Source organism: Felis catus, chromosome C2 (assembly GCF_018350175.1).
Source record: "Felis catus isolate Fca126 chromosome C2, F.catus_Fca126_mat1.0, whole genome shotgun sequence".
Lineage (NCBI taxonomy): Eukaryota > Metazoa > Chordata > Mammalia > Carnivora > Felidae > Felis > Felis catus.
Window position 1 is genome coordinate 17,085,443 of NC_058376.1, and position 26,299 is coordinate 17,111,741.

The 26,299-nt window shown below is 37.3% G+C and overlaps 1 long non-coding RNA gene across 2 annotated transcripts; it reads left to right on the forward strand.

The window, feature by feature from the left end:
* Positions 1 to 336: 336 nt before the first annotated feature.
* Positions 337 to 10,736, forward strand: LOC123379887. Of its 2 annotated transcripts, none has more exons than XR_006584867.1 (3): positions 337 to 520; positions 4,868 to 5,043; positions 9,903 to 10,736. It is a non-coding gene; the product is annotated as an uncharacterized LOC123379887 (long non-coding RNA). The 2 variants fall into 2 exon arrangements; XR_006584866.1 differs by lacking the exon at positions 337 to 520 and adding an exon at positions 3,742 to 3,989.
* The last annotated feature ends 15,563 nt before the right edge of the window (positions 10,737 to 26,299 follow it).

The window sequence follows — 26,299 nt, forward strand, 5'->3', positions numbered from 1 at the left end:
GCCATGCCAACACTGAGACTCACCTGCCCCCTTTGCCCTAGGGCAGAACACTTAGATGCTAGGGTGGTGGACACCTCCTCCACCTTTCCCCCTCCCTTACCGAAAGCGCAGTCTCAGGCCGAGGCGCCTTCCTCCAACCCTGCAGTGTTGGACCGGTTGCTGAGACGGCCGTACCATCTGCAGCCGTGCATGAGGGGCTGCAGAGGCTCTCAGGGCACCAGCTGCTAGCCGGAAGCGCTAGGACCAGTTAGCTGACAGGGTTCACAGTGCAGCAGATACCTGTGGGCAGGTTGATGTGAAGCCACGCCCCTTTCCTTTGTTCTTAACTGTCCCCAATTGACCATGCCCTTTCCCTCAGCCTTCTGAGTTGTGACACGAAAGTGGGCCTCTTGAACGGCAGCTGGCAAAGCTGGGAACTCCAGATGCTCATTTTATTCTCTTTCCCCTTGGGCAGAAAATGGGGGTTCCCCGGGGTCTCTCTTGGCCCTGAACTGTAACAGCGTAGGGACAGTTGATACAGGTGAGGTGAACCAGTTCTTCCTACACTTTTCCTTACAGTGGTTTTGAGATTTTGTGTGCAACCAGGGTGCGGGAACTTCTCATGGGGTCTCTGGAGCTGTCACAAAAGATATTTTTATCCATGAATGGCTGTTAAATCAGTACTTCTGTGGGGGCGGGGCACTCCAACCTTCTCTTCCGCCATCTTGCTGACGTCACTACCAACTTTTCTTTGGTAAACAGGGGATGAAGCCTCTTCATCCTAAATATTACAAATTTATTCTTTCTGCAATGTCTACATTACAAGATGGAGACCTGCCCTTCATTCTTAAAATGTGCATTATTTTCACCTAGTGTAATATGGGGTTCGCCGGTGTAGGCTGTTGTGTGGCACTACTGTGTGGGTAAGAAAATGGGGATGTGGACCTACCAGAATCTCCACCTGCCTATTAAACTCAGCCCAGTGCAGTGATGATGTCATACTGATTCCTGTTAATTATCACACTGTAAACTGCATTTAAAACAATGTTTATTTATTTTACGGCTGAGTGGCTCAGTCAGTTAACCATTGGATGTGTTTTTTGGCTCAGGTCATGATCTTACAGTTCATGGGTCCCATATGGGGCTCTGGGCTGACAGTGCATAGCCTGCTTGGGATTCTCTCTCCCTTTCTCCTTCTGCCCCTCCCCATTTCTCTCTCTCTCTCTCTCTCTCTCTCTCTCTCTCCCTCTCTCAAAATAAATAAATAAATTAAAAAATATGTATTTATTTTTGAGAGAGAGAAAGAGAGTACGAGCAGGGGAAGGGCAGAGAAAGAGGGAGAGAAGATCTAAACAGGTTCTGTGCTGCTAGTGGAAAGCCCACCTTGGGGCTCAAACACATGAACCTAGAGATTACAGCCTGAGTGGAAGTCTGAGAGATCATGACCTGAGCTGAAGTCAGATACTTAATGGACTGAGCCACCCAGGCGCCCCTAAGCTGCATTTTTTTAAAAAGTTTTTTTAAATGTTTATTTATTTTTGAGACAGAGAGACAGAGTGTGAGCAGGAGAGGGGCAGAGAGAGAGGGAGACACAGAATCTGAAGCAGGCTCCAGGCTCCGAGTTGTCAGCACAGAGCCCGATGTGGGGCTCGAATTCATGAACCCTGAGATCATGACCTGAGCTGAAGTCAGATGCTTAACTGACTGAGCCACCCAGGTGCCTTCCCCCCACCCCCTGCCAAGCTGCATTTATAAACAATCCTAGAAGAAAAAATTACTTTTGAAATAGTTACACCCCACAATGTGAAGGGCAAGAGAATCTATATATTTAATAGCAAAAAGGCTATTAGCTCTAGCATAAAGAAATGTAAGAGTGTAATTAACATTCAAGTGTACTCAGCTGTATAAATCTTAGACATATCTTAATAAGAAAAAAGGATCTTCCCTGGTCTTTTATGGCTTCTTTTCATTTTTACTGTTTAGTTCTGCATGTACAAATTGAGGAGAATGTGCTGGTGTAAGATTAGTTGATGATGTAGTTCATGTCTGGTGACTGACTGAACTACCTGCCTATACAGCTTCTTTGTATCTCTACTAGCTCTGCGTCTACCTGACCCTGTAAGTCTCATTTTTTCCCTTTCTTTCTTTCTTTCTTTCTTTCTTTCTTTCTTTCTTTCTTTCTTTCTTTCTTTCTTTCTTTCTTTCTCTTTCTTTCTTTCTTTTTAAATTTTTCTTTTACTGTTTCTTCATCTTTGAGAGACAGATAGAGACAGACCGTGAGCAGGGGAGGGGCAGAGAGAGGGGGAGACACAGAATCCGAAGCAGGCTCTTGGCTCTGAGCTGTCAGCACAGAGCCCCATGCGGGGCTCGAACTTATAAACTGCGAGATTGTGACCTGAGCCGAAGTTGGACTCAAAAGTGACTGAGCCACCCAGGGGCCCCAATCACTTTCATCTTATGATGAATTGCCACCGGATCTATGCAATCTCATGACACCGCTGCTCTGATGGAACACACCTCATGTTGAGCAGCTCTGATTACATGATCACTTGTACCCATGGCTGTTTGGTCTCTGCAGACCCCAGGAGCACAACAAAAGGTTATTTTTCCAATGGTATACAGTTTTCTACAGCATATGGACTTTCTATAGAATTTTGGGGTGGGGGGGTCTACATGTTTATTTTCTTATTGAAACTAGACTCCACAATGTATCCTTCTCCACCACAGTTACCTCTAGAATAATAGAAACGGTAAGGTTATATCACTGTTTGTCAGAACTGCTTGCCCACCACCCAGTGAAGAATCTTCTCCACCCTTGGTCCACTCAGAGCTGTCAGCCCTCCATAAAATGTTTACAGCAGCATTCTCAAGTGTAGCATCTGCCTTTTCCAAGACTCAAAGGTGACTATCAAACTTTAAGCTTTTTTTTTTTGAGTGCCGAAATGCGCAAGACACAATGACTTGCTCTTTTCTTAAGAAGACGTATCTTGGCATGCCCAAGATCACTGGACCCTAAAAAGATTACTGATACAATAGGCTCCTGGAAGGAATGCCTCTGCCCTAAAGGCAGGATCTGGATGACACGCTAGAGCATCCACTCCTCTTACTACGTCCAGTGTTGGATTATAGATTCTTGTGTGTATCTTACAACCTCTACTATATTAAAGAGAGATTCATTTCTGATTTACCAGGGTGTTTACCAAAGCATTTAGAATTTATTTCCTTGCATATGGTAGCTGCTCAATGAAATAACTAATGGACTGAATTAAAGTTAAAGATCAGTCCAGCCTGGGGCGCCTGGGTGGCGCAGTCGGTTAAGCGTCCGACTTCAGCCAGGTCACGATCTCGCGGTCCGTGAGTTCGAGCCCCGCGTCGGGCTCTGGGCTGATGGCTCAGAGCCTGGAGCCTGTTTCTGATTCTGTGTCTCCCTCTCTCTCTGCCCCTCCCCCGTTCATGCTCTCTCTCTGTCCCAAAAATAAATAAACGTTAAAAAAAAAAAAAAAAAAAAAGACCAGTCCAGCCAAACATTTATATGTATAATCATGAGTTTCTCTGTAATGAGTATGTATATGATGAGAGGCTGAGCAGTAAATATATTGCCATAGCGAGGTAGTATATTAAGTAAATGTGTAAAAATGCTGTACATGTTGAGACAAAGTTAATTTAACTTGTTTTCAGTGAATATACTTGTTTATCTGTTATTTTTAATTTTTTTTTGATTTCAGAATTTATCTAAGTTTCCAGAAAAGTTGTGAAACAGTACAGACAGTTCTGATATTCCCCATGCATTAGTATGAATATTTGTCGTTACAAACGAGCCAACGATGACACATTATTATGAACTATAGATCGTATTTGATTCTGATGGATTCCTCTTTACCTAAGTCTTCTTTTCGGTCCCAGGACCCCATCCAGGACAGCACATTATATTTAGTCATGTCTCCTTAGACTCCTCTTGGCTGTGACAGTTCCTCAGATTTTCCTAGATTTTGAAGATCTTAACAGTTTTGGTGAGCATTAGTCAGGTATTTTGTGGGACGTCATGTGAATAAGCTTGTGATGTGCCAAAGCATAAAAATGGATGACCCCAGTGCTGGTTTCCCATTTGACTCTTTCATCAATTTTCATGTTCTCAGAATGGGGTTTTCCTGTTTCATTTTGGCCGTGTTAACATTTCTGGAAGTGGTCACAGTGGATAATGAAATAAAAGCAAGCCAGCTGTTATGCTGACTCCTGCAGTCAAAGAGAGTGTCTAGATCGTAGAGGGGTGAAAACTGAATGCTGTGTTCTCCACCACAGTTGATCAATAAATGTCAGCTGATTAAATAACTAAACATCTCTTTCCTGGCTTCTTAATTTCAGAGCCAAAAAGTTATTCAAATTCTTGTTTAAAAGAGCCCCCACCCCCTTTTTGGTGACAGTTATAAAGTGGAAACATTTTGCAATCCTTGCACAACTAGCCTTGCTTGTAAGTCCTCTTCCATATAAAATGATTACTTAATCTAGTAATGTTTTGCAAAAACGATTTCAGTCTCTTTCTCCCATCTTCCAAACACCTTCTGACAACATGTTTAGCAGCATATTACTCCCAGTCATTGTTAATATGTGATTTTTAGAATAATTAGCTTCTTTATATGCAATTCTAAAATATTCTAGTTTTCAGCCAAATGAAGACCAATGTGTTTTATAAAATGCTAGCTATTTATTGTCATGAGAAATTTCAGGTGAAGTTTGGCCCCAGGAGCCTACTACTCACATGACCTGCTCTCCAGAGTATAGGACAATGGTGTTTACAAGCAAAGAACTGGTGTCAAATGGGTGTCATTTTGTCCGATTTATTCACGGTAGCCATAACCTCTGTTATGTTGATCTCTCTGACAACAAATAGGTGGGAGGATGTGACGGATCTTTATACATTCCACCCAGCCCTGAATTTAGCTGGCCCACAGCCCTGAGATTTGCCCATCTAATCATGGTAGAGAAGCATGGTGGCCCTACTGAAATACACCCTACTTACTCAGCCCCCCGTGGAGGACCCAGCGTCCACCTTGATTGGATATACCTGTGAGTATGCTATGCATGAGTAATGACCTTTATTACCTTAACTCCGTCCATGAGGAAATGTGGCCGCAGACCAGTACCACCACACGCAGTGTAGCCCATAGTCAATACCATCCCCTAGGGTCGTATAGTACTCAGCCTGCAAGGTCATATACAGAGTCTGAAACCATGTACTGGTTTTCTAGGAATAACCAGGAAGCTTGCTCAAGAACACAGGTTTATGTAAATGAATTTATTTTACAGTAGTTGAATATTTAGTAGTGTTATTAATGCTCATACATTTGAGCCAATAAATTAGAAATTTTAGATGCAATAGGCGGATTCCTAGAAAACACAATTTATCAAAGGTAAGACAAGAATGAGTACAAAATATGACCATTTCTAGATCTATTTAAAAAAATTGAGTCCAGGGGCCCCTGGGTGGCTCAGTCGGTTGAGCGTCCAACTTCGGCTCAGGTCATGGTCTCACAGTTCATGAGTTTGAGCCCCGCGTCGGGTTCTGTGCTGACAGCTCAGAGCCTGGAGCCTGTTTTGGATTCTGTGTCTCCCTCTCTCTCTGTTCCTCTCCTGCTCACACTGTCTCTCTATCAAAAATAAATAAAGATGAAAAAAATTTTTAAAAAATTAAAAAAAAATTGAGTCCATAGTTTAAAACCTTTGTCCCAAGAGAATCCTATGCCCAGATGATTATATCAGTGAATTCCTTTAAGCAATTAAGGAAAAATATACCACCACTCCATACAAATCAAAATTTCCTAGAGAAGAGAAAAAAGGATCATCACATCTGACTTTGTTTTATGAGACTCTGTGCTTCTGCAAACCAGACAAGGGCATCATAGGAAAGGACTATTATAAGCCAGCCTATTTTATGAACATGTATAAAAATATCCTAAATAAAACTTAATCAAAACAAGTGCAGGAACATAAAATGAGCAAAGCTTTTATTATTAAGTAGTATTTGTTCCAAGAATGCAAGATTGGTTTAATGTTTGAAAATCAGTGAAATTCAATCCATTAACAGACGGAGAGAAGAATCATATCTGATAAAATTAAAGTTGATAAAAATTTTACTCCCATGAACTGTAAACTTACGTAATACAATTGGAATAGAAGAAAACAATTTCATTCTGACATATATATTTAAAAACAAACCAGCACAAATATCCTACTACTGAAATACTGAAACCTTTATCTAATTAGAAATGAGACAAGGACACCTTCTACCTATTTGTTTTCAACATTCTATTGGAGCCTCTATTCAGGGACAGGAAGGAAGAAACTTAAAGTTATAAAGATGGTAAAGCAGAAACAAAGTTGTCATTTTTATGGGCCACTGCAGTTTAACCTAGAAAATTCCAAAGAACCTAGTGCTTAATTAGAGTTAGTGACTTTATGGATATTTGGACTCTTCCCATAATTTGGCTATTGTTGAAAGACCTGGTATAAACATTGGGGTACATGTGCCCCTATGAATCAGCACTCCTGTATCCTTTTGATGAATTCCTAGTAGTGCTATTGCTGGATTGTGAGGTAGTTCTATTTTTAATTTTTTGAGGAACCTCCACACTGATTTCCACAGCAGCTGCACTAGTTTGCATTCCGACCAACAGTGCAAGAGGTTTCCCGTTTCTCCACATCCTCATCAATATCTGTTGTTTCCTGAGTTGTTAATTTTAGCCACTCTGACTGGTGTGAGGTGGTATCTCAGTGTGGTTTTGATTTGTAATTCCCTGATGATGAGTGATGTTGAGCATCTTTTCACGTGTCTGTTAGCCATCTGGATGTCTTCTCTGGAAAAGTGTCTATTCATGTCTTCTGCCCATTTCTTCACTGCAGTATTTATTTTGGGGGTGTTGAGTTTGGTAAGTTCTTTATAGATTTTGGATACTAACCCTTTATCTGGTTTGTCATTTGCAAATATCTTCTCCCATTCTGTCGGTTGCCTTTTAGTTTCGTTGATTGTTTCCTTTGCACCGCAGAAGCTTTTTATCTAGATGAGGTTCCAATAGTTCATTTTCCCTTTTATTATGATGAATAGATAAAGAAGATGTGGTTTATATGTACAATGGAACACGACTTCGCAATGAGAAAGAATGAAAACCTGCCATTTGCAACAACATGGATAGAACTGGAGGGTATTATGCTAAGTGAAATAAGTCAGAGAAAGACAGATATCATATGTTTTCACTCATATGTGGAACTTGAGAAGCTGAATAGAAGACCATGGGGGAAGGGAGGGGAAAAATAGTTTTAAACAGAGAGGAGGCAAACAATAATAGTCTCCTTAAATACAGAAAACAAACTGAGGGTTGATTCGGGGTTGCAGGGTAGAGGGGAAAATGTGTGATGGGCATTGAAGAAGGTGCTTGTTGGGATGAGCACTGGGTGTTTTATGTAAGCCATGAATCACGGGAATCTACCCCCAAAGCCAAAAGCATACTGTATACACTGTATGTTAGCTAACCTGACAATAAATTTATTTTTAAAAATAATAAAATAAAATGAAATAAAATAAAAGTAAAATATAATAAACAACACATGAAAAACCTAAAAAAAAGTATTAGTGAGTTTAGCCATCTTCTGAATACAAGGTTAATAAACAAGCATTGATTGCATGACTACATTGAAGGCCTGTTACAATTGCATTAACCTCTGCCCCTCCCCTGCTCATGCTCAGTCTCTCTCTATCTCTCAATAATGAATAAACATTAAAAAAAATAAAAAGAAAAGAAAAATGTTAAAAAGCATGTAAAACCAATATATGTTGTTATAAGTCAGGACAGTGGTTACATCTGGGAAAGAGTGGAGGGGATACTCTCAGAGGGGATAGAGTAGACTTTGGTGATCTTGCCCACACTTCTTTATTCTGGGTGATTGAGACACTTCGTGTGCACTTTGGAAAATCTTCCCAGTTGAACATTTATGATTTTGGCAGTTTCCTGTGTTCCTGTTAAACTTTGGATTAAATTTTTCTTAAAGAAATTTACACACACATACACACACACACACACACACACACACACACACACACACAATCTCAGCCCTTTTATTTCTGGTTTTAAGTCTTAACTCTTGTCTCTGCTTATGTCCAAGGCCACCACTTTCTTATCTCCATGTATTAGCTAATGTAATACTGAAAAACCACATCAGATCATTGACTCCATTGTTCATACAATCTAGTGATTTCTTCCGTCACTTAAAACCCAAATTTCTTATTATTAGCCAAAGGATCTTCCATGATCTGCCCTCATGCTCTCTGCCCTCATCTCTTTTGATAACAGTCTTGTACCTGTTCCTCAAACCTATATACTATACTCTACCTTGGAATGTCTTTCCCATATAGCCATGGCATCCAAAGCTCCTCTCCATTTCTTTACTTAATTAAATTCTTTCAATTTGTAACTGTTACCTTTTCAATGAGGTCTCACTAAAGTTCAACACCATAGTGTGAACACCACATACACTCCCCAAATTTCCTAACATCCTTTTCTGCTTCTGTTTACCTTTTTGCACTTACTGTTTGGTATCTAAAACTTATAGAGTTTATTTTCATATAAGAATGCAAGCTCTGAAAAGACATATTTTTTTCTCCCGTTGTGTTTTTGGCTGTATCCGCAATGCCTCACATATAGAAATGCTTAAAAAAGCATTAGTTGAATGAATGAAGGTAGGAGCAGGACAAAAGATTAGACACAGGTCAATGTTAAGAGTGTTTAGATGGTCATTTCCGGACGTTTGGATAAAACACCTGAAATACTGCCTCAGGTGAGAAACATTCTAGAAACATACACAGGAATAGAGCCTTAGCTGAATCATTTGTATAGTCTTTACTGTTAAAGAAATAAGCAAGCAAAAATAGTACAACCACAGCTTGTAGCTGCATTAGCTAGAAGGGTGCCTCCTGAAAAGAAATTTGATGTCTCAATTTCTCTTTTTAATAATAAAAATGAGGATAACTTAATTAATCTGGGATTCTAATCTGCTGAACTTGTTTTCAACTTTAAAATACAAAACTAAAAACAAAACAAAGCAAAAGAAAAGCCAACAAAATTACCCTACCTTAGAAGTCTGTCTGTTTTTGGAGCTAAATACTCTTTTTGCACATATAAGAAAAATCCCAAAGTAATTGAATTACTAGAAGGATTTTTAGTATTAAAATGATATTTTTCCAGTCTCAGAAATGCCATTTTGACAGGAACTGATAATGTAGCTTGAAAAGTTATTTGCAAAGCAAAATCTTTCAAGAGTGACAATTTGGATAGGACTGAAGCACAATTAAGTCGCAACAGGAGTGAAGGGAAATAAGCCAAATAATATGAGATTTCCTGGAATTTGGTTAGGGAGTAGCTGAGAAACTTGTCTGATTCATTTCCAGTTATAAAAAGGATTTTCGCATTGCCCTTTCATGGAGACTTAAGTTCAAAGAGTTTACTAACAACTGTCACTAGGAAGGTGTGGGAGAGACCCTCGTTCACACCATAGTTTTCAAGAGCATGAACCCGTCACCATTTTATATCAATTAATTAGATTGTTAGAGCAGGAACTTGGCCTCTGTATGGATATTTTAAATGTAAAGCATTCTTTAGAGCAGTGGTTTTCGATCCAAGATGCCAACAGGCACACTTAGGGAGTTTAAAAAACAGCTGATGCCCAGCTTTGTACCTCTGTCTTCTGATTTTATATTTTCCGGAAGTAGCATGCAGTGATTAGAACTGTTCCAAGTTCTTTTAAAACTTTGAAACTAAAACAGTTCCCCTTCCTTCCTTCCTTCCTTCCTTCCTTCCTCCCTCCCTCCCTCTTTTCTTTCTTTCTTTCTTTCTTTCTTTCTTTCTTTCTTTCTTTCTTTCTTTCTTTCTTTTCAGATTTTTAAGTTCTTCGTAGTTTGAAGAAGCACCAGGGATTGAAATCTACTACCATTATGGAGGTTATAATTTCGTTTTTCAAGAAAACCTTTGGAACTCTGATGATGAAGTCAGTTGCGACTAATGAACCTGTGTGTTAACGGCAAAAATGGAATAATAGATCTGTGACATTTTAATATAAAATTCGAAAGAATCTAATGTCTTCTCACACTTATTAGTTATTTTAATACATGAATACATGAATACAGATAGTTCCTATCTCTTCCTTGCCTTTTTTCATGCAATCGTTTTCTGAAGCCGCAGAGAAGAACCTACTTGAGGGAAAGGTGAGGACGGTTTGCTTTTGTAACAGTTTAAACATTTCCTATTCTCTTTTATCATTACTCATTCTTACTTAGCAATGGAGTCACCTTATTTACCAGAAGCATTACTTGGGTCTTTTTGCAAAATTATCATAACTGATTAGGATGAGAATTTAATAAAAAACAAATTGAAGAAGTGGCACAGGAGTGCATACTAGCAACCTTGTTTTCATTAGAAATGCAGGACGTAATTGGAGACATATGTGAAGAAATACGGTCATTCATGGTGGTATCGATTACAGCTACTTGAGTACCAAGGCTCTGCACTCTTGAATCATTCCTGTTAAAATGGTTTCATCCTTGTTATTCATTTTCTCGTCATGAACACATTTCTCTGGGCAAATCTTTCCCTTTAGCCAATGGAAAAACTCTTGAAATAAGAGTCTTAACACCTTTCCATGACATAAGACTCTCTCTTGGAAACTTTATATTTTAGATCGCTTTCATGTCAAAACTTCCAAATGCCAGCTCTTACGCCATATGGTTAATTACGGTTCTGAACGTGATTTATTCCTCTCTTCTTTGGTGCACCTACTTTTTGCTCACGTCGTGGAATGCTTTGGGGCTGTGAATCTACTTTCTATCTCTGCCTTGTCTTTGGACATATAACTACTTTCTAAAATCCCATTTGAGTATGGATTGAAGTCTCTGTTTTTCTTTCTGTGAAGGGAAGGTTGGTATGTAGAAGAAAATGTCATTATTTGACTTGGAATTTGGCCAGACCTCTGGAACTTGTGACCTCGTTTGGATAAAGTGTGGAGGTATTTTCCCCCCTAATCACAAATAGTCAAAGATGTCATATATACGACTCATGAAGTACTCTCCTAATACACTAGAGAACTAGCTTAATGCTACCTTGAATATGCAAGTTCCAAAGGCCAAGATATACATATGACATTCCCTAGAGGAGTGAAATTTCCTGTCTGAGTTATGTGTGACAATTTATGATAGTTTATAAGATAATTGCTCCAGATTATATATCTCAGGTGCCTGGAAGCAACTGAGGAATCTAGAAGCATAAGTCTTATTTATTTATTTATTTATTTATTTATTTTCAACATACATTTGCTGGGACCTACAGAATTAAACCTACTCAGTTTATGACCAAGACTTATGATCATACAAATACTATTGACAGGAAGTTCTATATTTTAGTAGAATTCAAACAACATATTTGTGCTATCGCATACATTTACATTGTCTAAATCTCTTTCCAACTTTAATTCCCTGAAGATTAGGTCGATGCAATACATAATCATAATAATAATGAATACTAATTTTGCTAGGCACTACAATAAGTGTTCTGCATATATTACCTCATTCATTCTTTGAAACAACCCTATCAATAGTTGTATTTATCTGCATTTAAACATGAAAACAAGTTTTGCAAAAAGATAAAACAACTTGCCCAATGTGCCACAGTTAAAAGTGGGAGATCTAGATTGAGGAGTGTGACTTCTCTGACTCCAAAGTCCATGCACATTTCACAATGGGGTTCTGCCCGCCGTAAATTATGTTCTTTATCTCACATTGCCAAGGAGACTAAACATCGAGTGAGCAATTTTCTCGAATACTAGAAGCATGGTATTACATAGTTAAAGCCTATTTATATACTGGCATATGATTTGTATCCAATAATTGATCGGCTAAACAATGAACAGTTAAATAAAGTCGGTCAATTTGTTTGATTATGATCACCTTCACAATAACAGAAACAGGACTAGAACCCTGACTTGGTCCAGGACTGTATTAGTTTGAATAAGTTTAACTTGTTATATGAGATTGTAAATACTGGCTTAAAAAAAATAGACTTGTGGCTTTCTGGCATGTAAATGTCCAGATAGATATCTCAGGGCTTTTTGGTGTCAGTAGCTAGGTGCTTCTATCCCCTCGGCTGTTCTCTTCTTTGGAAAAGTCAGAGATGGTGCCCACACCCTCTGCTGATTCAGCATTGCTTTCCACAGAATGGGGAAGAGGGGAAGTGAGGGCATGTGCCCTCTCCTTTTAAAATCATGGCCCAGAAATTGGGTATTAAGATCATTCACATTCCAAAGGCCAAAACTCCATCACATGGCAAATCTAAATGCAAAGCACGCGGCAAACCTAATTGCAAGAAAGACTAGAAAATTTAGGGCATTAAAAAACCAGCAATCAAACAAACAGAATGAAGGATACAGTAGATATGAGGGCAAACATTGATCTCTACTAAAAAGACACTATATCAGGCAATTGTCTTGATATATTATTTTCTGATATTTGGACATTTAATCATAATCCACGGTTGTGGATCATGGCTAGAGTACAATAAAAGTCATGACCTTCAGTGTTTTTCCCCCTCATCCCCAATTAATTAGCTTCACTGACTGATTACCAGGAAGATAAAACGAGGAAAGCATTACTTTTGAGAAAACTGATAAAGTTTCATGTCCTAATGAAAGACACATTTACCATCTAGCTTATCTTAGCATAAATTAGAGTATGAGTTTCAAATAAAATTGTAATTATGACATACACGATGTATTAGAAGGAACAATCATAAAACAACCTTTTTTTGTTTTTTGAAATTTGTGTTCACTTACAAGTGAACTTAAAACACATGTTTTGAGTCTATGTCTCAGTTTGATTAAAGGATTTTTTTCTGTCTTGTCTGACATGCCTCTGTTTCTGAGTATTTATTTGTTTATTCATTTATTGAACAAATACTTACTGAGCCCTGTTGTAAACGTTGGGAACTGAGCTATAAACAACACAGACAAAAATCCTTCTTATGAATCCTAAAAATCTTTAAAAAATGTAAGATATATTTTGTGTGGAAGGTGATAGGTGTGAGGAAAAAAAAAAGTAAAGCAACGAAAGGGAATAGAATGTGGAGTATCACTGGTAGAAGAGAGGTTAGAATTTTAACAATAAATTTCAGGGAAACCCTCACTGAGAAGGTAACGTTTGAGAGAAGATGTGAGGTAGATGCAGTATTTAGCCCTGTGAGTATCTGGGGAAGAAAAAAAACGGTAGGTTCAGACCCTGTGACTGAAGAACACCTAGAGATCTCATGTCCCCGGAAGAAAGAACAGGTGAAGGAAAGAAGAGATGAGATTCAGGAATGGCTGGAGAGCTGAGTCCCAACACAGGCCATTGTTGGGACTTGTGTTTCTAATGAGAATGCGCTGGAAAACCATTTTGAGCATAAGAGTTACTTGAGCTCTTATATTTTGCCTTTTCTGTGTGGAATGAACTGTAAGAAAGCAAGGACTGAAGAAAGGAGAATACGTAAGGTAATGTGATTCAGCTGAGAGATGATGGTGGTTTGCCCGGGGACAGTAGCAGTGAACAGGGCATCTGGTTGAGGATCTAATCTGAAAATAGATCTGAGGAATTTGATGGAGACAGAGGAGTGATCATAGAGTTTGGAGGAAAGCCTTCAAAGAATTGTGCTGGAAGCTAGGGAAAGATAGTGTCACACAGAAACAAAACAAAACAAAACAAAACAAAACAAAACAAGGCAAAACAAAAACCCCAGAGTAATCAAGAGAGTAGAGTGATACAAAGGACGCCATATTGATCAGTGTATTTAGTTTTCCCATCTGGATAGAGTGTTGATTTGCAGATAATTCAGGGTTCTTTTCAATTAATTAAACAATGAATTAATTAATTTATTTATTTTTGAGAGAAAAAGAGAGGACTGGAGGGGCAGAGAGAGAGAGAGAATCCCAAGCACTGTCGGTGCAGAGCCTGATGTGGGGTTTGAATTCATGAACCATGAGATCATGACCTGAGCCGAAATCAAGAGTCAGATGCTTGACCGACGGAGCTGCCCTAGCTCCCCTAAATGTATAATATTGACAATGATAGACAACTCTGAAAACAGAGCAGGAAGTAGAGAGGGATGCAATGCAATTTTAGGGAGGATGGTGAGCAAAGATCAGTGAAGGGCTACCGTTGAAGCTGAGCTCCGAAGGAAGAGAGAGAGAGCTGTTTGACTTGGATTCTGATGGATGAGTTTCCTGGCTGAGGAAATGACACCTGTCCTGGCTGTCAGTCAGAGCCTGTGTGTCAGGAAGTCCTGCTGGCTGGAGTTGAGTGAGGCAGCATGTGGAGTCAGAGAAGTGACCTGGGACTACAGCACCACAGAGTCTTGGAGGCCAGAGTGAGCACCAATTCAGGACCTGGTGAAAAGCCAGCAGATGGTTTATGGCTGGTAGGTAAATAATTTGATGGAGAGTGTCAGATAAAAACAAGTGCTCTTTAAACACACCAAAGTATCCTAGAAACATGTCACCATCATTTTATTAAACTCAACTTTGAACTTTGTTTTCATGAGGTTTAACATCTTCATTAAATACTCAAGAAATAAGCCCTCTGAAGGAATTAGTTTTAGTTATGAGTGAAAGTAGGTAGCACCCTATTACCAAAAGAATATAAAAAAAGGGCTGTAAGAAACGGTCAGATTGATGGTGTTAGAATTTAATAGCTGTCTATGAAAGATAGCTGTCATTTGACAGATGTTACCATCGAGTCCCAGATTCTTTCTAACCAATTATTTGCTTAAAATGCAAAAACTTTTCCTTTTAAATGCTGGTACATCAGACAACTACCTGCTGGTGATTGAACTGTCCAGTGAGATTAGTAACAAGAGAAACCTATTTGGAAAATGCAATTGATCATTTTTCTCTGAAGCATGGCCCTTTTCTTCTGTTCTAATAGCACACTTCCTAGGGTGTCCGTCCATAAAAGTATGCAAGATATGCATGGTAGTTAAATTATCTAGTTCCTTCATGTACAAACAATATTCCTGACACAATTTCAATCCTCTTTTTTCTCTTAAGCATGACAGAACTATGGCAGTGCTCTTTTATGAAATGTTTAATCAAGTTACTAAAGCTATATGTACCATATATATATATATATATATATATATATATATATATATATGTTTTTAAAGCCTGGTTTTTAAAGCCAGTTGGTATACGATCCATTAGTATATTTTACCATCATAGTGAACGGTAATATTTATGGTAAGTGTTTACCATAATATTTACATCAAATAATTTATGGTAAATTCCTTTAGAATCGACCTTGGTTTGCTTTATAACTAGTCTTTTTTTTTTAACCACTGGAAGATTATAGCAACACAGCAATTCTGTGTTGACTGACACAGAATTCTATCAGAAAGGATAAAGCACAATTTTTAAAGAAGATACTATTCTATAAGTCAATTTTAGAAGAAAGGCGATAGTCAAAATCGTTGTAAATGATGAAAGGAGTGTGCGCCTACGTCCCACATGACTTTGTGGAGGAATTGAAACTATAGGAGGAGAGTCACTGGTGAGGTGTCCCGAAAATCTGGAGCTGTGGACAGCCTGAGGAATGATGTGCAGTATGTGAATAGTTTAGATTGTAGGGAAGTAAATATTAATATATAAATGGTGGAAGGATGCCATCTATGTATGGGTACTGAGTTGCCTGAGGGCTCCATCTCTGTAAGACAAGGGGAGTGGAAGAAGGGCTTTCTCTCAGGAAGGAAAAGAATTGCCTAATATTTCACTGGTTAAGGATTGCTGCCTCGTTGGCCAGCACACTCGCATCTCTGGGGCAAGAGTGGATTTTTCATCTTTATGTGTAATGGTGTTGAATTTTCCTCGATTCAAAAGCAACAAATTGGAAAAATGCTCTTTAATAGCAGAGATATATTGTAGTAGCCATCATTCATTCTGCTGTCCTGTTTTCTTCTTTGTGAAATATTTCATGGTAGTGGTTTATTTCTACTGACATTCTTTTGGCAAAACGGATTCCCTCTTGAACCCCTGAAAATATGATTTCCATCCATGTCCTGTTGTGGAAATCACGCTAACAAAACTCAGCAGAGGTTCCTGAATCCAGCCATCTTCAACCTGCCCTTCAAACTCAGTAGATGGGGTTAAAGAATGTATTTGTGAAGTCCTTTGACTCTATGAAATCACGGTGTACTTATCTAGTTCCTACTCTTTATCCGGTCTGTATTTGACTCCTTTATGAGCTCGTAATTCTGCTATTCCCTGAGGCCTGGCTAGCCCAGCACTGATTTGCTTTTTACTCCTAAAGAAATGCATGGTAACACTCATATCTGTTTTCAGGAATTTAAACGTGCACCTCTACTTTCAAACTCACGGAGGCTGGAAGTTTCATATTTCAACCTACCCATGGGACAGTCCATTAATAGATATGCCTTTACTTATTTATTAGTAAATAAATCTCTTTCTGACTTTGACCTCATTAAATCTAAATTTGAATACATTATATTCCTCCTCCAAACCACTTGCCATTCCAAACTTTATCATGTCTGGTGATGTCACCTCTGTTTTTTTGCCCAATATCCACACTTAATCACCTGGGCACCATTTCACTTGCATATCTTCCCTCTATCCTCCAACAATATCATATATTCCAGATGTGAAGGTCATATACTCTTCATTCTATAATGAATCTGGAAAGTATTGATGGATAAATAGTAAGCTACATATTTGGAATTAATATATATCTGTTTTATTTTACTTCTACGACACAGCTTAATAATGGCCTCTTTTCTACCGTGAAGCCAAAATGACTTTTAGCTGCAGTTTTGAGGTTCTTTTCTGATCCAACATTCCTTATGTTTCCAGGCCAAACACACTAGGTGTTGGAATCAATCCAAAATTCTTGGATTGTTTTAGTCTCTCATTATACATGAAATTATGACATTTTGGGGTCTTTGTGGCAAATAGGAAGGGATTGTTGCTGAGCACATATATTCCCATGCAATTTCTTAAATGACACAGATTAATTTCTCGATTCAGGAGATGAAAGTTGCCAAATCAGCCTATGAGGCACTCCAAGTTCAATACCTGACCCAGCTAATTCATAAGAGTGTTGCTATTTTTAATGTAACAATGCAGGAGTGAGCAACTTTTAACTGCTGCTTACAGTTTTTACCAGATGGCAATCATGAGGCCAGAACGGTTTCTAGATTCCTGGACAGTTTTTAGCAGGCAAACTTCAATAATGATTGCTTTTTCTACCACCACACTCATACCTCCCTCCCACTCTGGTTAGGATATTCAAGTCTCCCCTGAATATTAGTGGTAGAATTTCCAAAGGGAAATCATTGTTTTTGGACCATTGAATTTGATACTTTGCTTATCAAGCTGTTAAAATACCAATTTTTATAAACTTCAATTTGCATCTATTTATTAAGAGCATGTCTGACTTCACAATCTCCACTTGCCATCCTCTTTCAAATCTTCCTAAAATTTTCTTGAAGTAGGTTAAGCTTTTTCATAGAGGAAAATATTATATAGAAATTTGGCTCTAATTGCCTCCTTGGAAATGATGTGACTACAGAAATTAACAGCTAAAGGAAAGCAAAGGGTATCAGAGGGAACTTGACCCATATACTGACTTAATTTTCACTGAATAAAACTATAAATAAATTTCACGTTTCATTCTAAATTAGGAAGGGAAATGAATCAGATAATTAAAGTAAAGTTGGATTTGAGAAAATTCAGGACGTGAGAAACAAATCTATTTTCATTCTTATTGTTATTTGAAACAATATGTTCCTTCCTACTTTGGACTTTTATCATTCTCAAAGAAAACACACACACACACACACACACACACACACACACACAAAAAACCTTTTTATAATTGAAGAATTTAAGACAAAGGCACGGCCCGTTTGAAGATTTTCATGACTGTGCTTTTATGCTTTTGCTTCTGGCCCTGAAACCAGTTCTTGAATAGAGAGTAACTGGGAGAAATCTGGCCTTTTGGAACCAGAAGAGGCAAGAACTCTTAATCCCAACTTTGTCGCAGACATTCTGTGTGGCCTCATTTGCAGAATCCCTCCTAGATCTGCTTACCTACATCAGACAGGGTATTTGAAAAATGCTTGAGGGTGTAAACCCCTAATTACTAGGTTTATTATTTTCTAATTAACAAGCCTTTATTTTCTTTTTGATTCTCTCTTCTCAATAGAGCAATCATGCCCAAAAAATGTGGATTCGAATGTTTTTAAATGTTTTTTCATTAACCTAGAGAGGAGACTGTTTTTTTCAAAACCATTTTAGTATATAATGAAATCTCTTTAGAATCATGTTCTTTAATTTAATATGACCTCATTCTTCTCTACAGTAACAATTTGTCTCTTAAAATAACAATGGTTCCAGGGAGATCTTTTCAGAGGAGTAAACTCAAAAATTTCTGTATCTTTACTAGCTGGCCTTCCTTTTGAACTTTGTGCTGTCCTAGATGGCTCATGGAGGAAATTATAAAAATAACTCAGGTCCTAATGAGAAAACATGTCTCCAAAGCATTATTCAGAGATTGTCATCCCCTGGCTTTGTATTTATACGTGACAGAGTTCTATTGTCCAATGCCATTATTCATGATCTCAAACTGTCTGTTCTAATTTCCAAGAAATGCTAAGCAAAGGAGGGTTCAAATTCAGGAAGAAGATTTCCCCTTTTCAATGAAAATGGATTTGTAACTGGAAACATGGTCGATTAGATACACACCGCTTGTTTACTTGTGAATTATCTCCAAACGCTGCTGAGCATCCCTTTGTTACAAAGATGAAAAGGTATCACTTGGGCAAAGGATAAGTCACAAGAAATTCTCCTAAAACTATGAAACAGATTAAAATTGCTAAGTTTTCTTGTTGGTGTCACATGAAACCTTATGCTTTTAACGTGATCTTGGCGAAGGATCAGTGTATGTCTTGGGGAATAAGTTCTGTATCATTATTTTTTACACATATGCTCGCCGGAGTCTCTGAATAAAGAGAAACAAAGTTGCATTGTAACGAAGGAAATGGGATTATATTCTTTAATGTTTCTGATAGGGAAGGTAAAGAACATGCTACATAATTTTCAGAATATTATTCGTTATAACACCAACTGTTGCAGCCAAGTGTATTTGTCTAATTTCAGCAGATATTCATATCGGACTAAAAATCACTGGGACAATGCCGGTCAGCATGTTGCTTTTTGAAGGAATTTTAATGAGTAAAATTATAATTTTGAAGGAATTTTAATGGATAAAAGCATACTTCCGCAAACATAGCTCTGATTTTACAACACTTAATGAATTGTTCTTTTGGCGTGTGGGCTTGCTCATTATGCAGTAACTAATTTTAGTTACGTGCATGGCTTTGGAGGAAAATGTAAGGAAATCATCATGTTGTATAGTCATTGGTCTGCAAAGCCATCCAGTGGTATATTTTCCCCTGCCCTCATCTTGAATTTGTTGAATCATTACATGGCCTCCAGCATTCAGTGTACTGGAAGGAAAGGCAGGGTAGGTAAACATTTCATCCTCCACATGTAGGTTTATACCCATCATGAAGTGTACATTATCCAATCTTAAAGAAGTCAAGGTTTATTTTATTTTTTTTTAATTTTTTTTCAACGTTTATTTATTTTTGGGACAGAGAGAGACAGAGCATGAACGGGGGAGGAGCAGAGAGAGAGGGAGACACAGAATCGGAAACAAGCTCCAGGCTCTGACCCATCAGCCCAGAGCCCGACGCGGGGCTCGAACTCCCGGACCGCGAGATCGTGACCTGGCTGAAGTCGGACGCTTAACCGACTGCGCCACCCAGGCGCCCCAGTCAAGGTTTATTTTAAATGCCGTTGAAAAAAAGACCAGAGCACTTTGGGTATCTGACATCGGAACCCAGTCATTTCAGTAAAACTTTCACGTATTACCAACTCTGTCTTAAACATTCCTGGTCACAAGATTCAAAGAAAAGAAAAACAAAACAAAACAAAACAAAAACACAAAACCCTGCTGTATATAGTGTAAGTTTATCATTTTTATCTGAATGTAAAATAATGAGAAGAAAGTTCATGTCCATTCCCTGAATATTGAGCTTTCCTTCCTGGGGATGAAATGGAAATTTCTCAGGCTGCCTGTCAGCAGATGTAGATATTTAAGACATAGTGAGTTGGATGGCGTGAGATACCCAGGTCTCCTCCTCCCTCACCTTCTGGTATCTCAGTTCTATTATCCTCAAAATGTGGGGCTTGGATTAAAACATCCAGTAAAGCGGGCGCCTGGGTGGCTCAGTTGGTTAAGGGTCCGACTTCGACTCAGGTCATGATCTCACAGTTCGTGGGTTCGAGCCCCGCATCGGGCTCTGTGCTGACAGTTCAGAGCTCAGAGCCCAGAGCCTGCTTCGGATTCTGTGTCTCCCTCTCTCTCTGTTCCTCCCCTGCTCATGCTCTCTCTCCTTCAAAAATAAATAAAAACATTAAAAAAAAAAAAACATCCAGTAAAGCTACTTGCAAATCACTACATTGTGATTTTTTTCATTTTTTTAATTATGGGAAAACACACATATTACCATATTAACCAGTTTAAAGTATACAGTAGTATTAATTATATTCACATAGTTGTGAAAACAATCTCTAGAACTTTTCATCCTGAAATTCTGAAACTCTATATCCGTTAAGCAATTCCTGTTTTCCCCCTCCACCTACCTTCACCTTGATAACCACCATACTTTCCTTTTAGGATTTTGACCACCTTACATACTTTATGTATGTGGCATAATTTAGTATTTATCTGTTTGTGAATGGTTTATTTCACTTAGTGTAATATCCTCAAGGTTCATCCATGTTTTAACATCCGACAGGGTTTTCTTCTTTTTAAAGTCTGAATAATATTCCAGTATAGGTGCATACCATATTTGGTTTGTTCATTCATCTATCAATGGACATTTGGGTTGATTCCACCTCTGTGATTGTGAATAGTGCTGCTATGAGAATAGGTGCGCAAATATCCCTTTGATGTTCTGCTTCTCCAGAAGTGGGATTGCTAGACTATATGATATTTGTCTTTAACATTTTGAGGAAACTCCATAATCTTTTCCATAGCAGTTATGCTATTTCACAACAAGAAGATTGTTCCTCCTCAATAAGATGAGATCCAAGCCTTGTTGCAGAGGATAAGAACATGCCTCATTGGCTATCAGAGAAGTTCCTGAGGTGTTTTATTGACAAAAATTGCTAGAATTATGCCCCCCTTGATTGGAAAGAATTCCACTTTCTAGGGCGTCTTGGACAGCCATTCATAGCCATTCATAACAAGATGTCTGTCCAGAGACATCCTACTATAAAACCACATGAGAGAGGTTCAAGGGGGAGTTGATGGCCACTGGGTGCTGCTGTTCTTTATGCACTGTAGGAACCAGGTGATGGAGAAGCTGTGCCTCACTGACATTGTCTGGTGACAGAGCACACTGGAACCAGGAAAGAAACTCCTTCCACTTCCAGTGTCTCTCCTTCCCTCCCTCCTGACATATCTTTACATTCTAGAAGCTCTTTAAAGAGTCCATATATTTCTTTTTCTGAGAGCAGCCAATGAATAGTGAATTTGGAGTTGAAAGGCAAGAAATTGATAACTGACACAATCACCATGTCGCTGAGAACAGGTGGGTATTTTAGGATATTTTTTTATTGATGTTTACTTGTTTTTTTTTTCCTCCTGGAGAGAATTTATAATAATTACAGAGATATACAACATTATCTACATTGGAAAAATTAGGCAAAATTTGAAAATAGGCTAAAAGGTGAGCACATTTACTTTTAGCGGCATAAGGAGGTAAAGGCCATCCTGACTTTATAAAGGGCACTAATTCTAAAAGTGTATTTTCTAGACTTTAACAGTTTTAACATGACATGGAAACTTAAGAGAAATGCAAAATCTCAGGTTTAGAAACTCTAAGAATAGGTCTCAGGAGTTGGGTTTTAGCAAATCTGGTGTGTACGAATAATGTGTGAGAACCAATGATCTTGCGTAAAGTTCTTAGTTTAATTTAATATTTCCTATCGAATGCAAGCCCCAGACTTAATGATGTTACATGTTAATTATAAAATTTTGTCCAGTCAACAAATCTATTAATAGAACAGATAGGCCCAAATGTTTATAGTCTTCACAAAAACACATAAAACAACTTTTTTTTTAACCACACACCTTTTAAAAAAATTTTTAATGTTTTGTTTTTATTTTATTTTTTAAATTTACATCCAAGTTAGTTAGCATCTAGTGCAACAATGATTTCAGGAGTAGATTCCTTAGTGCCCCTTACCCATTTAGCCCATCCCCCCTCGCACAACCCCTCTAGGAACCCTCAGTTTGTTCTCCATATTTATGAGTCTGTTTGGTTTTGTCCCCCTCCCTGTTTTTATATTATTTTTGCTTCCCTTCCCTTATGTTCACCTGTTTTGTCTCTTAAATTCCTCATATGAGTGAAGTCATTTTGTCTTTCTCTGACTGACTGATTTCACTTAGCATAATACCCTCTAGTTCCATCCACGTAGTTGCAAATGGCAAGATTTCATTCTTTTTGGTTGACACACACATCTTTTTTTAAATACTCTCTTAAAGTAAGAAGATTTAACATGTTGGGACGCCTGGGTGGCTCAGTCAACCAGTTAAACATCTGACTTTGACTCAGGTCATGATCTCATGGTTGGTGAGCTTGAGCCGCGTTGGGCTCTGTGCTGACAGCTCAGAGCCAGAGACTATTTTGGATTCTTTGTTCTCTCTCTCTCTGCTCCTCCCCTGCTTATGCTCTGTTTCTCATTCAAATAATAATAACAATAGTAGAATAAACTTAAAAGAAAATTTAACATGTTCATTCACATGACTATGAAATACAGTCACTATACAGCATAGAAAAATAAAAAGCAAACATATATAAAGTTAAAATTATGCATAGTAATCACTGTTAGCTTCTTAAGTGCTCTTTGAATTAATCATAGCATCTGACTTTTTCACTCTTCATTTAATAAGTTGAGTAAAAATTTTAACATTGTTGGCCTTTTATATTTGTATGAAAGTCATTTTTAATGGGTTTAAAAGTATATTTTTTATTTTTAACAGATATGTGTTCAATCAACCTTATTTGATATTTTTGAGTTTTAAACACCATTGAATTAATCAGTATTCTTTTGAAAATATGCAAATTTAAAGTGTTTGGTTTTCTTATGAATTTTTAGTCTGTAAAAAGTTAAAAAATATTTTGAGTCATTTTTTCAGTTACTTCTTAATGTTCAATTAAATCCTCAGCTAACTAAATTTGGTTAAAATAATCCTATTTTTAAAGTTAGTTAATAAATTTTAGTAAGCATTTCAAATTATATTTATTTACTTGATATTACTAATTTTCTCAAGCATTTATAATTCCTGACATGGTATACTTATAAATCCAATAAGTAAGATCTTTCCAAGTACCTAACTACATATTATCAAATCAAATTTATAAATATAGTCAATCACATTATCTTGTTTAAATAAACAAAAAGGCCAAACAACATAAGGCATACCAAATGACTATATATTTTAATTTGCTTGTAAAATTGGAATAACTACAAAATTATCAATTATAGATTCATTTCTTCATTTTGAGACTAGAAATTTACTCTCCCAACCAAGAGAAAGAGTTTAACCATGTCTGGTCATAGTAACCGTATTTGCAAATTTGGAAGTATAAGACCCATACTAGGATTTGGACAGTCCTACCCAAGGTGCTAGTGAACAAACTCTTCTTACGGCCAGTCTCTGCCTGCTCACCCAATGTTTCCTCACCAGTAAATTCCTTTATACCTTTTTATTGCCTGGTTTTTCCTAATGGGGTCCTCCACCCTATCTTATTTTGCATCTATATTCATCATATCACCTATCATTTTATAGTCATGTTATAATGCTTGTTCTACTAAAATTCAAATAGTAATTTCAATCTCAACGAATGAATGAATGTTTCCAGATAAATCTTTTGTATCACTTCATACTCCCATATAAGATTAGACATCAGCAACACTTTTGAGATAAATTTACATTCAACATTTGTGAAAATTAATAAGCCACACAACATACTTACAATAGGAAAATATTAGGTGTCATTTTCTTCTCATAATTGAAAGAGAAGCTAGCTTTATTAATCACATGATCATTGCAGTAATATCTACTTGAGGAATAAAGGAATGGTCTTATGATAGTAGCAACAGAAATAGAATAAGGGGAAAAAATGCAATTTCCTCTTAATGTAGACATTGCAAAATTAAAGCTATTTAAAAGCTTTGTTTTCCTGATCTTCAGATGGATTAGATTATCGTTGTTATTTCTGGTACTTTATAAAATTCTATGATTCTGTGATCAAAAATGAGGGAGGATTTAAATTCCTAAGATTTCAAATGTCGGAAAACAAAATAATAAAAAAAAAATAATGGGGATGGAGCAGGGAAAGGAGTAGAAATATTGAGTATAGATTTGAATTGGGTTTATTTTTTAAGTTATGTTGGGATAACCAAGTAGGAAGGTTGACTTGGTAGACTTATAGGATTGGGTCTTAGGTAAAATATTAGTTTTGGAGATATGCTTCTTGGTATTTTTGTCAAAATATTTCTTAATTGTGGGGTTCTCTGTAATAAAAGTATAAGCCAATGAGTACAGATCCCAATAATTTTTATTTAAAACAAAGACCACATGAAATAGTGCTGGGCACAAATGGGATTGAAATGAATTTCAAGGGACTCATCTGGATCCAATCATGGAGTGTTTGAGTCTGCAAACTGGCACAAATACTGATCAGGCTTGAGTTGCTTGATCTTTGGTTTTTACTGAACCAGAAACAAGAATTGCATAAGATATATGAGTAAAGAATGAGTCTGAGTAAAGAAAATAGTAGAGTTTCCCAGCTCTTCCATTTGTCTCTGATTCCTCACAAAACCATGGTAGAACTATTGTGGTCACTTTTAGGCTATGCTTACCAAATAAGAATAATCAAAGAAGTTAAGAAGCAATGCCATTAATATGGCAGAGAGGCCATCTTGTCATTCAAGAAAAATCACAGCTGCTTCACTATTACACACTCAAAGGTCCTAAGTTGTATTATGTCACCAGCCATGGCTCTCAAAGGGCCACATATAAATATTTATACAATGATATATCAAAACATCTTTCTGAGTAAACAGATTTGAGATTCTGATTAAGAACATAACTCTGGAGTCAGATGCTATGAATTTGAATGTCCACTCGGCTATTACTCTGCATAGTGAAAATGAACAAGTCATTAATATTCCTGAGGTTTCGTTCCTCATACATACAATAAGATAATCACAGTACTTCTCTCAAAGTGTTACTGGAATGATAAAACCAGTTGACTTTTGCAAAGGTTTAAACAATGCCTGGCATAAAAGAAGTCTTCAAGAAATGTTCACTGTTGTAACATATAACCCAATGGATCATAATTACCCTGAATTACAGGCTCTACCCATTTCACAGATAAGAAAACTAATAGAGGGCTTATGCACAACCTAAGACAGTAAACATATAAAGCAAGAAGGCAAAACTCAGAATTTCTGGACCAAGTGATTTTGCTTCATAACATTTACCCTCTTTTCATTAAAATTTATGCATGGGTTTTTATAGACACCTATTAATCCACAGGGAAGGAAATAGTCCAAAGATAAATTGAAATCAAGAGTAATTTAATATGAAATTATTAATTGTGCAATCATGAAACTTGCAAATTTGTAGTTTGGAAAGCCTTTAATGTAAAAATGTATTTTAATCAATATGAGTGCTTAAGTGTTGTGCAGAATACAATAATTTGGTATGTTTCAAAGTTTTTACATACCAATGACAGAATCTAAGTCAAGGTAGAACATGATATATGCTTCTGATTGATATGTGATAGTATGTACAAAGAGAGTCCAGAGATGTGGGCAATTGTTTCAGTTTAGGAGAATTAAGGATAACATTATTTGAATTTGTTTTTGAAGATTGAATAGATACAATATGACCAGGATGAGAAAACAGCATGAATATATGTTGGCCACATGTATGGAGAAAACAGAAAAGGAATGGAGAACTATAGAGGAAGAGAAAGAAAGAAATAAAGAAAGGAAGAAAGAAGAAAGAAAGAAAGAAAGAAAGAAAGAAAGAAAGAAAGAAAGAAAGAAAAAAGAAAGAAGAAAGAAACGAAGGAAGGAAGGAAGAAAAAAGATAACAAAAAGA